At 35.4% G+C, this 12,549-nt stretch overlaps 1 pseudogene; it reads left to right on the plus strand.

The window, feature by feature from the left end:
* The first annotated feature begins 5,086 nt into the window (after nucleotides 1–5,086).
* Nucleotides 5,087–7,568, plus strand: LOC102888904 (annotated as a pseudogene).
* Nucleotides 7,569–12,549: the final 4,981 nt, after the last annotated feature.

The raw sequence follows: 12,549 nt of genomic DNA on the forward strand, positions 1-12,549 counted from the left end.
ACATTCTGAGGTTCTTAACGAACACGAATTTTGAGGCGACACTATCAATCCAGTATGGTGTCGGGGGGTAATAGAAAAGGGTTAGAGGGAGAGGTCTTTTGTAGGAAAACTATGCATGTAACATTCAGAATAAATTTCCATACATGAATAATATCATAAAAAGTACGTATTTTCTATAATTTAGAAATGTAAACAAAGGATGCACACTGAGATAGGAAAGACATCAAGAGTGACTGGTACTACATATCACATTTTGAGAATAACTTTTTCAGGATCAAGACTGTGGTTCTCAGCAACTTAATTTTAAATCTGATTTTAAAAGTTATTCATATTGGGTTAGACTTCTGGAATGAAACAAATCAATTAATGTGATACACCACATTAACAAATTGAAAGATAAAAATCATATGGACATATCAATAGATCATGTTCAATAAATCCAGTATCCATTTATGGCAAAAACTCTTAGCAAAGTGGGAATAGAGGGAACCGACCTTATTAAAGGCCATATATGACAAACCTACAGCTAATATCCACTCAATGGGAAAAAGCTAGATGTGTTTTCCTCAAGATCAGGAATAAGATAGGGATGTTCATTTTCACCACTTCTATTCAACACAGTATTGGAAGTCCTAGCTACAGCAATCAGAGAAGAAAGAGAAATAAGGCATCCAAATTAGAAAGGAAGAAGTAAAACTGTCATTATTTGTAGATGACATGATGCAACATATAGAGAACTCTAAAAATTCCACCAAAAAACTGTTAGGACTGACAAATGAATTCCGTAAAGTAGCAGGATACAACATTAATATTCAGAAGTTAGTTGCATTTTTATGTGCCAATGATGAACTATCAGAAAGAGAAATTAAGAAAATAATTCCATTTAAAATTACATCAAAAATAATAAAATAACTAGGAATCAAATTAACCAACGAGGTAAAAGATCTGTTCTAGGAAAATTATAAGTCGTTGAAAGAAGACATTGAAGAAGATATTAATAAATGGAAGCATATACCATGCTCATGGTTCAGAAGTATCAACATCCTTAAAATGGCCATACTACCCAAAGTAATCTATAGATTCAATTAAATCCCTATCAAAATACCAATGGCATTTTTCAGAGAACTAGAACAAATAATCCAAAAATTAATATGGAAATATAAAAGATCCCAAATAGCCACAGCAATCTTAAAAAAAAAAAAAGTTGGACGTATCACACTATCTGATATCAAACTATACTACAAGGCTATAGTAATCAAAACAGTATGGTATTGACATAAAAACAGCAACACAGATCAATGGAACAGAATATAGAGCCCAGAAATAAATCCACGCCTGTATGGTCATTTACTCTACAACAAAGGAGACAAGAATACATCATGGGGTAAAGACACTCTTCAACAAATGGTGTTGGGGAAAACTGGACAGATACATGCAAAAATATGAAACTGGACTTACCTTCTTATACCATATACAAAAATCAACTTAAAATGGATTAAAGACTTAAATACAAGACCTGAAACCATAAAACTTGTAGAAGAAAACATAGGCAGTAAACTCTCTAATATTGCTATTAGTGATTTCTTTTTCTGATGTATCTCCTCAGGCAAGGGAAACAAAAGAAAAAAATAAATGGGACTACATCAAACTAAAAAGTTTTTTTGCACAGCAAAGGAAACCATCAACAAAACAAAAAGACAACCTACTGAATGGAAGATATTTATCTAAAATACATCTGACAAAAGGTTAATGTCCAAAATTTATAAAGAATTCATACAACTCAACAACAACAATAACAACAACAACAAAACCCAATTAAAAAATGGGCAGAAGACCTGAATAGTTATTTCTCCAAAGAGGAGATACAGAAAAAATAGACATATGAAAAGATGCTCAAGGTCACTAACCATCAGAGAAATCCAAATTAAAATCACAATATCATCTCACACTTGTCAGAATGGCTATCATCAATATATCAAAAATCAACAAGTGGCAAAAATGTGGAAAAAAAGGAATCCTCGTACATTGCTGGTGGGATTGCAAATTGGTATAGCCGCTATGGAAAACAGTCTGCAGATTCCTCAGAAAATTATAAATAGAACTATCTTTTGACCCAGCAATTGCACTTCTGAGTTTTTCTCTAAAGAAAATCAAAACACTAATTCATAAAGATCTATGCACCCCTATGTTCACAGTAACGCTATTCACAATAACCGAGATATGGAAGCAACCTAAAAGCCCATCAATAGATGACTGGGTAAAGAAGATATGGTATATATACACAATGGAATATTACTTGGCCATAAAAAATGAAATCTTGCCATTTGCAGTGACATGGATAGACCTAGAGGTTATTATGCTGAGTAAAATAAGTCATACAGAGGATAAATACCATGATTTCACTTATAAAGAACAAAAGAAATGAAAAAATTAAATGGAAACACAGATACACAGAACAAACTGAGGATTGCCAGAGGGGAGGTGGGCTGCGGGGCTGGGTAAAAAAGGTGAAGGGATGAAGTATAAATTAGTAGTTACAGTAGAGTCACCAGGAAGTAGAGTACAGCATAAAGAATCCAGTCAATAATATTGCAATGGCCCTGTACAGTGCCAGATGGGTGCTAGAGTAACCAGGGGGATCACTTCATAAATTATACAAATAACCACTGTACTATATACCTAAAACTAATATAAAAACAAAAATATATGTAAAAATAAAAAAAATTTTAAAACCCTATGATAACATCAGTTTAAACATTAAATTAAGAGATTAGTTTATTAATTCAAAACAAAATATAAATAACCAGAAAATACATAATTCCATGTAAAACTTCATTTCAAGATAACTAAGCATAAGATTTACATCCTCCCTTTTGTCAATCTTATTCCAAGAACTGACACCATGATTTTTGAGAGAAGTAAAATAAATGAAGTCTTCTTGTATCAAAAAAGACATGAGAAATCTATAACTGTACTGTCTATCTAGAAAAAGCTTCTTGTCCTTCTTTCTGGTCATTACTTAAGGCTCTCAGAAGTCTTCCTTAATATCCCTGGGCACTTGGTTTCTTTCTCGCCTGTGTGTTCAATTTATATAGTGTCTGCTATTTCTCCTTTATGCTCTAAGAGATAAAAAAAATGGGATGTGATAAAATAAGTAACTAAAATCAAGATACATACTTTTTGAACCTTGCAAATAAAAAACTAAACCTTGCTACATTAGCTCCTTTCATATTATTTAATAATATAAAATTAATATTTGTTTTATGTTTCTGATATAGATTCCTATTTTTCGTGAAACCATGACAGCATTCTAAGTAATTTATATATTATGCTATATGGTATACATACTTGAAAATTAAGGTGGCTGCTGACATTCTTTCTTGCTTTTTGGTGCGCAAAATTGGTTATATCTAATTTTATTAAAATATTATATCTAATATTTTGAAAATACTTTTAAAAATTGAGCATTTCATACTCAAAGGGAAAAAAAATATGAAAACTGATAGATCCAGAGCCAAGAGTAAACCACACAAGGGTTTTTGGTATCTCTGTGTCATGTCTCAGCATATGACCTTTTTGGCCTATAAGAAATTAAAAAGCTTAACGATTTCAAACAGCTCACAAATAAAAGTTATTTAGCAACTGTCTTTATTTTCTGTATTCTTATTTGGGTGCCTAACTTATTCAATATAGAGGTCCTCGATCAAGGTCTACCTCTATTAATAATCTAAGCTTTAGAAACTCTGAAATAGAATATTGAATACATAAAAGTTCTTGAATATGCTTAGATTTCTAAATATACATATTTATGAATAGAAATTTTCAAGAATTAACTGTAAAAAACAATTATTACAAGTAAAATGGAAAGAAAAAAATTAAGGCTCTGAATTTTAGGATCAAATAAAAACAGAAATCTCTTGAGCCAACTTCAGGCACATCAGTAATTACAGATTTTTGTTCATTTTGGGAAAACATTAGTTTACCAATCCTGACCTTGGAGTGACATATTACTTGATTGCACACCACAGTGTTTAAATAAGTAAAGTGGATTATCTCCTCTTCAAATCTCTGTGGGAATGGAATAGTTAAATAATGTTTATCAAATGCTAACTATATGCCAAGTAATATGCTAAGTATTTTTGATGCAGCATCTCTTGAACTCAATACTTACAACAATGCTAGGATGAAAGTACATTTTTATACAAAGAAACTTAGGCACAATTAACTGAAATGCTTTTCCAAAGTCTCATACCTAGTAAGTTTTGGAGTCAGCATTTTAACCCTGGCATCTTAGCGCCAAAGCTCACAAACTGAACTTTATATAGCTTCCATTCTTTTAAAGATAACGTGAGATTTTGTTTTACTGTTGAAGTATTAGTTCGTTCACTATTTAAAACATTAATTAACAGGAAGAATAGATACTTGGTAGTGTAAACTGTTCAATTGTATTTTACACGGGCTTTACAGTATCTACCTCTTATTTTATTTGCCAAAGAAACCTGAGAGATTACATACACAGACAAATTTGAAATCTAAAATCAAGCAGTCATGACTTTGCATTGTATTCAAAAGCAATTCAAGTTAAAGTGCCATTATCTTATTTCTATAAATGTTTAGGAAGATTGGGTACAAGATATATTTGCTTATTCATATCTATATATATATAAGTTGCTGCTCTGAATACATACATATGGGTATATATATACATACATATATACGTATATACATATATATATTTAACTGCAGCATAAAAATTATGTGTCAAGCTCATCAAAGTTCAGCTCATGGACAAAACTGCAATGTCAGTTCTCCTCAGTAAGCACTGATCCCAGTTCAAAGCCCCAAGCAAGTCTGACCTGGGCACTCTAGATAAAGGCAGCAGGAGAACAGTTAGCCTTATCAAAAAACTGTTGGCTCCTAAGGTGCTCCAAATTAGAAGATAGCCTTCTCACCTTTCAGACATTTTAGATCTTTTCAGGGGAAAGAGAGGCTTCAAGCGAGAGGGAAAGAAAAAAAACACTAAGCAGGGAGTACCGCTGGCGCCTACGGTAGCCGATAAGGGACGCGCGGAGCGGAAGGGTGCGTAATGACGTGATTCGCGCTGCTGTCCAGACGGCAGGGGAAGTTGCGAATGCAAAAATGGTACCTGGTCAAGTCAGACAGGCTGCGATGGTTCGGGAGCTTATGCATGTTCTTCTGTCTTGCGAGCCCAAGACGTGTAGCTTCCTGGAGTGGAGGGACCTCTAAGTCGGCTATAAGAAACAAGCCAGCCTCCACTTCTGCTGAGACATCAAGGACCAAGACAACGAGCTCATCACGCTGGAGCTGACCAGCGGATACATGGAGTTTCTGGACAAATATTTCGGCATCATGTACAAACTGGGCATCATCTTCAACTTTGAGAAGGCCTACTTCGTCTTGGATGACTTTTTGATGGCGGGTTATGTCCAGGATCCCTTTAAAAAGAATGTGTTGAAATGTCAAGCAGATTGACCTGCTGCAGCAGGAGGATGTGTCGGTGCTCAGGGTGCTGGAGGAGGTGAGTCTGATACATACATATGGGTATATATATACATACATATATACGTATATACATACGTATGCCCAGGCCAGTTGGAGGTGTGGGAAGCTGCTAGAGAGATAGGGCATGAGGCAGGGCTGTTTATCACATGTCTCTCGGAGGGTCCTTTTTTTGGTGGGACCCAGCTGCCCCTCTTCTGCTGCCTTACCTTCTTTTTTTGAAGTCAGCTGTGGGCTCAGGAACCTCAGATGTTCCCTCCCTACACCTACCACCTGTTTTCCCCTTTCTCACTGAAGGTTTTAGGAGCTGGAAGGCAGGAACATGTGACCAAAAGAGAGGTGCTATTTGGCTTTCATTCTCTGCCTTTGAAAAATTAATGTTATCTCCAACGTCCACCTGTCCCTTATAACTGTGAACGCATAAATACGTCAGGTTAAAGGGAAAGGGTTTTACGGCTCCTCTCTTTTCTCTGCCCCATAAACTACCTCCACCCCTCTCCCCAGGCAGCCTAGGAAGTTTCCCTGCCTGGGAGGGGAGCTTCTGTGTATTGGGAGGGAATTCATTTTCCCTCCTTTGCCCACTTCCTTTCCTTGGCTGCAATGGGGCCTCTGTCCACTTTGAGGGAGGGGAGTTGGGGAGGGGAGGGCTGTATGGGAGACTGGGCCCTGTCTCTCTTCAACTCCATGTTCTGGGTGAGGCAGGAGCTAAGGAACTGGCTAGGGGAAATGTCTGACTTTATTTCCTCTCCTCTGAAATAAAAGGAAAAGGATATCGAGGGGAACAGGATTAGTTTTTACATAAAGGATATCAAGGGGGAAAGCCATTAAGGTGTTTGATTTCTTCGTAATAATCGAAATCTTCCAAACTGAAAACTGTGATACATTCTGTTTATCCTTAAGCAGACGAAAGTAAGTTCAGACTATGCAAAATTGTGCTCACAATTAAGTATCGCTTTACCATTTTCACTCCACTTTTTGCTGTGTACTTTCAGTAACATTCTCTATGTGTTTTTTGAGGTCCAAGCCTCAAAAGACTGTGCTTCTTACATGCAAAGACAATACTTTTCGTATTTTAAAGTACGACTCTATTGCAATGTCAGCACATTAGTAGGAGCACAGTGTTAATACTAAAGGAACTGTTTTTCCTCTCATTTAGAAGAAATGTGGCCTTCCTATACAAACCTCGATTTGCTGTATAGCTATATGTGTTTTTGGAGGTCCAAGCCTCAAAAGACTGTGCTTCTTACATGCAAAGACAATACTTTTCATATTTTAAAGTCCGACTTTATTGCAATGTCAGCACATTAGTAGGAGCACAGTGTTAATACTAAAGGAACTGTTTTTCCTCTCATTTAGAAGAAATGTGGCCTTCCTATACAAACCTCGATTTGCTGTATAGCTATTTTTATTCTTTTTTTTTCTTTTCTTTTTTTGATTTTGTACTCTGTCAGGAGTGTAATGTGGTTGTTTAGGAATAAAATATGTAAGTTGGTTGATTAGAATTTTAATCCTGGATCTTCCACTTCTTATCTGACCTTAAACAAATGATTTAAATGTTAACTTTATATTCCTAATGTATAAAATTGCATATTGATACCTGTTTCATAAGCTCATCCTTATGTTTAATGTATATATAAAATAACACAATACCAGGAACAAAATGAGTTTCCTTGTTTGCCTTCTATTGCGCTTCCCAAAATAAGTTACATTCTCAGTGTCCTCATAATGTCAGTGACAAATATTTATTCAGCTCTTGTTTTATTCATTTGGTGTTGTTTCTTGAAGTTTAGGGCACAAGTTGGCAAAACAAAACTACTGTCAGCCAGAAAACATTTAACAATTAGTACCATGAAGCCAATCCCTCTTATCTTTTTCACTTTAAAGTTCCCCTTAACTGTAGTCATATTTATGCAATATTCCCAAACCTTATAATCTCCTATTTCTACCTCTAGCTTTTCTGCACTTCTAAACCAGATCTTGATATCTTTCAAATAGTACCTCTCTATACTACTCCTACTTCTGTCCAGCGCTTTGCTGGTTATTTCTGAATTAGTGCAATAACTTTCTACCTGACTTACCTGCCCCTACCTCATTGCCTCCTAACCCACTGTCCATGCTAATGTCAGGCAATTGTTTTAAATTAATCACATTATTGACCCAATAATAAAATGCTCATGGTTAATTTTTTTTTCCCCAATGCCTTCTATGAAAACTCTAAACATTTTCTCCTGGATCACAAACTTTTTCACAACTAAAACCTATCTTTCTCTGTTGATCATGATATAGACTACTACTGATGTACTATAGGCAGAGGATGAATGTGCTGTGGTCCCCAGACCCTCTGCATTCATGTGTGTTTGTATGTGCCTGGGACACTGTTTTTCTATTGTTTTGTTGCTGACTTCTATAAGAACTCCATAATGCATTCCAGATATTTCTTCTTCTCTAGTACTTATCCCACAATGTTCCTAATCTCCTATGTGCCTTCCTCTATTGTGGCATCTCTATTATTCTTTGATGGAAGAAGTAACTAGCATGCTGTCTGGCGTATGCTACCTTCAACACTGACCCCTCACCTCTTCCTACCACGATGATCATGTGACTACTAAGAGACGTATAGGTAAAATGTGCCATTACCATGTGCCAGACACTATTCTAAGCTCTTTTCATCTGTTTCATTCATCACTACAACACTCTATGTCAAATCCTATAAATGTCCCCATTTGACAGGTCAAGAAATGGAAACACAAAAAGTCGAAATCATTTGTTCATGGTTGTACAGCTAATAAGTGGCAGACCTAAAGTCAAGTTGAGACACTTTGGTCTTGGCCTCTTAACCACTTTAAATTACTTACTGATCATAACTGATCCATTAACTGGTCCAAATGAATGGCTTTCCAAAATTGTAAATATAATTGAAACAATCTATATTTTTGAGACAGCACTTCCGTTATATGAAGCATTATATTGTTTTAAGTTAAATAGTTTCATAAAAAATTAGATTTAGATTAAAAAAAGTCAATTAGACATTTGAACAATTATATAATAAATGTTGTTAATGAAGGCGACTAAAATCTATCATCTTCATCTCTAAGTACTTAACCTAATACTTCAGAATACTAAATGAGTGATAAGGAGATCATATTAGCCTGGGTCTGTGTAGTGGACGTAAGAGTGAGGGAAAGCAAACAAGGCGATGCAAGTTGACTAAAGCATATGAATAGAAAAATGGAGCTATGAGAACAGATTTCAGGTGTAAGGAAAAGAAGTTTGGCATGTTGAAATGCTAAGCATGTCAAGGGAGTGATGGACAGTTCTCGGAAAGTAGGGGAAGACAGGTTTGGGGATAAATTATGAAGAGTATGTCTAAGATTCAGCTAAGGAGTGTACCCTATGTTTTGCAGGATACAAGAGCCAACGAGTTTTCAAGCAGTTGTTACTGTTTTCAAATAGCTAGTTCCCTGTAAAAACATGGGTATTTCTACAAGGGAAATAAGTGAATCTGACATAATTTTTAACACCTTAGGTTATGTAAATATAGTAAGTATGAATCAGAGTCCAAAATCTCTAGTATGTAAGAAATGTAACTTTGTTTTTCCATAAGCCAAAACTATTTCTATTTTTATGCACTATTCTGCCAGAATGACAGGATTTCAGTTTCAGTCATTTGGGTTTCACACCCTTCTGGGAAAAGTTTTAGAAGATAATTGGAAGGAGGGGCAATTCGATCCTTCACCACTACTTCATAAAGCCCTTCTTGTTCCTGGTGTCAAGCCTGGAACTCCTTTACCGTATTCTTTTATCTTCCTGCATTTCTACCCTTGGCCCTTACTGATGTTATAATTAAATATATAATTATGTAAACATGCCATTCAGTGTCTTGTCTATCCCTCCGGTATATAAACTCCCTGAGGTCAGGAGCAGGATCTCTCTGTACATTAGTGTGTTATTGTGCTTAATATCATTCCTGGAGAGTTTTAATTTTTGCATACATTTTTAAAAAAACAATTAGTAATGAATTAATGAAACTCTAGTGGTCAAACTTTTAAGCAAAGTCCAGATCAGTGAGAGAGTATTTCTGGATGGAAATAATTTAATGCCCATCTATTTACTTTACAGTTAAAAAAATGTTTGACTCGTTTATTTGGTGACATTTTATTGAAAAAATACCTTTCTACAGAAACTAGTTCTTAGACATAAATGTGGAAATAAAGGCAATGAGAAGACACTGAAGCTATTCATTCAGAGTTTGCTATAGCAAAGGAGTCAGCCACCGTCATTTGTGTTTGGTAGAGAATCAAGGGTAGCAGGAGAATGAGAAAGGTTAATAGTGGAAAAAGGAGAAACTTCAGGTATGTTCTGACTGGAGGTCATTGCCAAGGGGAAGCTAGAGGCAAGGTAGCTAGAAGTTAGGCAGTATATTTGGCTTTCTTTGGTTGTTCCCGAGTTGGAATCATAGGGGACCAATAAAGGAGCTGGCAGTCATTGACCAAGTTCCGACATTTTTGGGCCAGTTGCTACAGAGGTGGTGTTTGCTACAGGGGTTGTGGGTCAGAGTTCTTTTTGTCATTTATTGTCTGTCATTAAGCCTTTGTATATTCAGTCTCACATAGCTCATAACATGTTTTCAAGTCAAGATTAGCTGATAATGGTCCTATAATCATACCTTGTACTTTTATATTCAATCATCAACCCATTCCAAAAATATTTATTAAGCACCTATTTAAATTTATTGAACAGTGCTGGGCAGTGATGATATGGTAGTGAACAAGACAGGCACCATAATACCATGCCTGCTTTCATAGTCCTTGCTATTCAGACACTATTCTAAGTGTCACAGATCTAAACCAGGAAGCTTCCTTCCTGCTTTATACAACTATGAAAGCATATTAAATGTTGTATTTAAAAATTTAGGTTTTGTGCAGAACTGTTATAACAATTAAGTTGCTTCTCATCGCAAGTAATTGAAAACTCTTCCCAGTAATGAGAGAATCTATAAGCTTATGTAACTGCAGCAGTCCTGAATCATTGCAGGCTTCAAGCATGTTTTGATCAGGGCTGTGCTCCTGCTTCTCTGTAATTATGGGGGTTTTACTTTCCTTCATTTGTCAGTTTCAAATTCTAGCTGAACTTGATCATAGTGGTTAATGGCTAAAATAGTTTCCTACCTCACATCCGCTCTATATACCATACAGAAAAAATGAAATCGCTTTTGTAACCAACTACGCAAGAAAAGCCCATTGATTAGATTCTAATCGTATATTAGTTTTCTGTTGCTATTGTGGCAAATTACCACACATTTAGTAGCTTAAAATAACAACAATTTAGTTTCTTATGGTTCTGGAAATTAGAAGTCTGAAATCAGTTTCACTGAGCTCAAGTTAAGGTGTCTAAGGACTGGCGTCCTCTGGAAGTTCTGAGGAAAGAGGTTCCCTTGACATTTTTGGTTTCTAACGGCTCCTTCCAGTGGTTGCTTGTATGCCTTGACTTGTGGCCCCGTTCTCCATCTTCAGAGTGGGTCACTCCAGTCTCTGCTTCCATTATCACATGACCTTCTCCTCACTCTCTGACTCCCCTGAGTCCTTCTAATAAAGACTCATATGTTTACATTTAGGGCCCAAGGTGATAATCCAAAATAATCTCTATACTTCCAGTCTTGAATTTAATTACATATCTAAAGTCCCTTGTGCCATGTAAGGTAACATTCACAGATTCAGGAGATTAGGCCATGGACTTCTTTGGGAGGCCATTATTCAGCCAGCTGCAGGTCTCCAGCCTTGCGTTTGCTGATTGAGATAGGTATGGTTTAAATCCTAGATTACAGAGCAAAAAACTGGGAGTATGGTCAAATTTATCTTACCTGTATTGCTGCCCACAGTGGGCAGGGTGGATGCATGTTGAGAAGGTAACAATTCTGTCCATTTCTGCTGGACATTAATGATGAAAGGAACATCTCTGCATATGTGTGGGTACCTAGGATAAATCATCAATGTAGAAAATTATGGAGAAAGCTGGACCTTGAACACAATATGAATAGAGAGACCTCTAGGAAAGTTCTGTTTTATTGTTTTCTGAGGAAGAAACATATGAACTAAGGCTGAATAACAGAACCACGGAACTGAAAGTTGGAATGAACAGTAAGAACAACAAAGAAACTGGAGGAGGTAATAGGAGATAGGTTAAGTACAGAAATATTTTTATGAATAAGCATGTGTTTAGGGGGATAATTTAAATGTTGGAAGATGAGAGAGAAAATTTAATTAGCTGTATATATGGTGTAGACCTCTCAATGTTTCTTGCTTACTGTAGCTCTGGCCAGTCAATAAGTATCCTGAACTGGCCAGTCAATAAGTATCCTGAAATATTGTACTTTATAAAATGAGATGGATTTTTTGAAAAATTTATGTTTAAATCTGGCATTTAGTGCTTCTCAGTAACAGCAGTGATACTTGATTTTTCAAAGATAAATCTTGTTTTAAAAGTCGAAGAGCTTCAAAGATATTATGAGAATTTCAATTTTATATAAATTATAGTTTTGCCACTCCTACTACTTAAAAAATGTAAGGATCATGAAGGAATATTTCGAAAGGCAAAGATAAATTTGTAAGAATTGTGTAAGTAGAAATAAACTTTCTACATATAAAATGTATTTGGAGAAATTTAAAAAGATGTCTATAAGTTCTTAATTCAAAATCAATTTTTTCAAAGTAATTCAAAATAAGGCTTTTATTTATGGGGAAAAACAAATTATGTTTTTCAGAGAATTTAATGTCAAAAAATATTGTAGCTTTAATTATCATTTAGCTTCAATGCGAAGTGTTATTATATAGGCTAATGGTCTATTGTCTAAACTTATTTTTCAGATTAATAAGACAATATTTTCCTCCTGGAAGTTCTAAATATATAAAGAGTTTTTTCTTATTATTTTCTCAATCAAAGTTACTAAATTCCAGAGACAATCTGCTATGAGACTACTTTTTGGGGGTATTTTAAATGTCATTGTCATGTTAAAAAACAAACTCTGCTCTC

The sequence above is a fragment of the Pteropus alecto genome, unplaced genomic scaffold (genome assembly GCF_000325575.1).
Source record: "Pteropus alecto unplaced genomic scaffold, ASM32557v1 scaffold72, whole genome shotgun sequence".
NCBI lineage: Eukaryota > Metazoa > Chordata > Mammalia > Chiroptera > Pteropodidae > Pteropus > Pteropus alecto.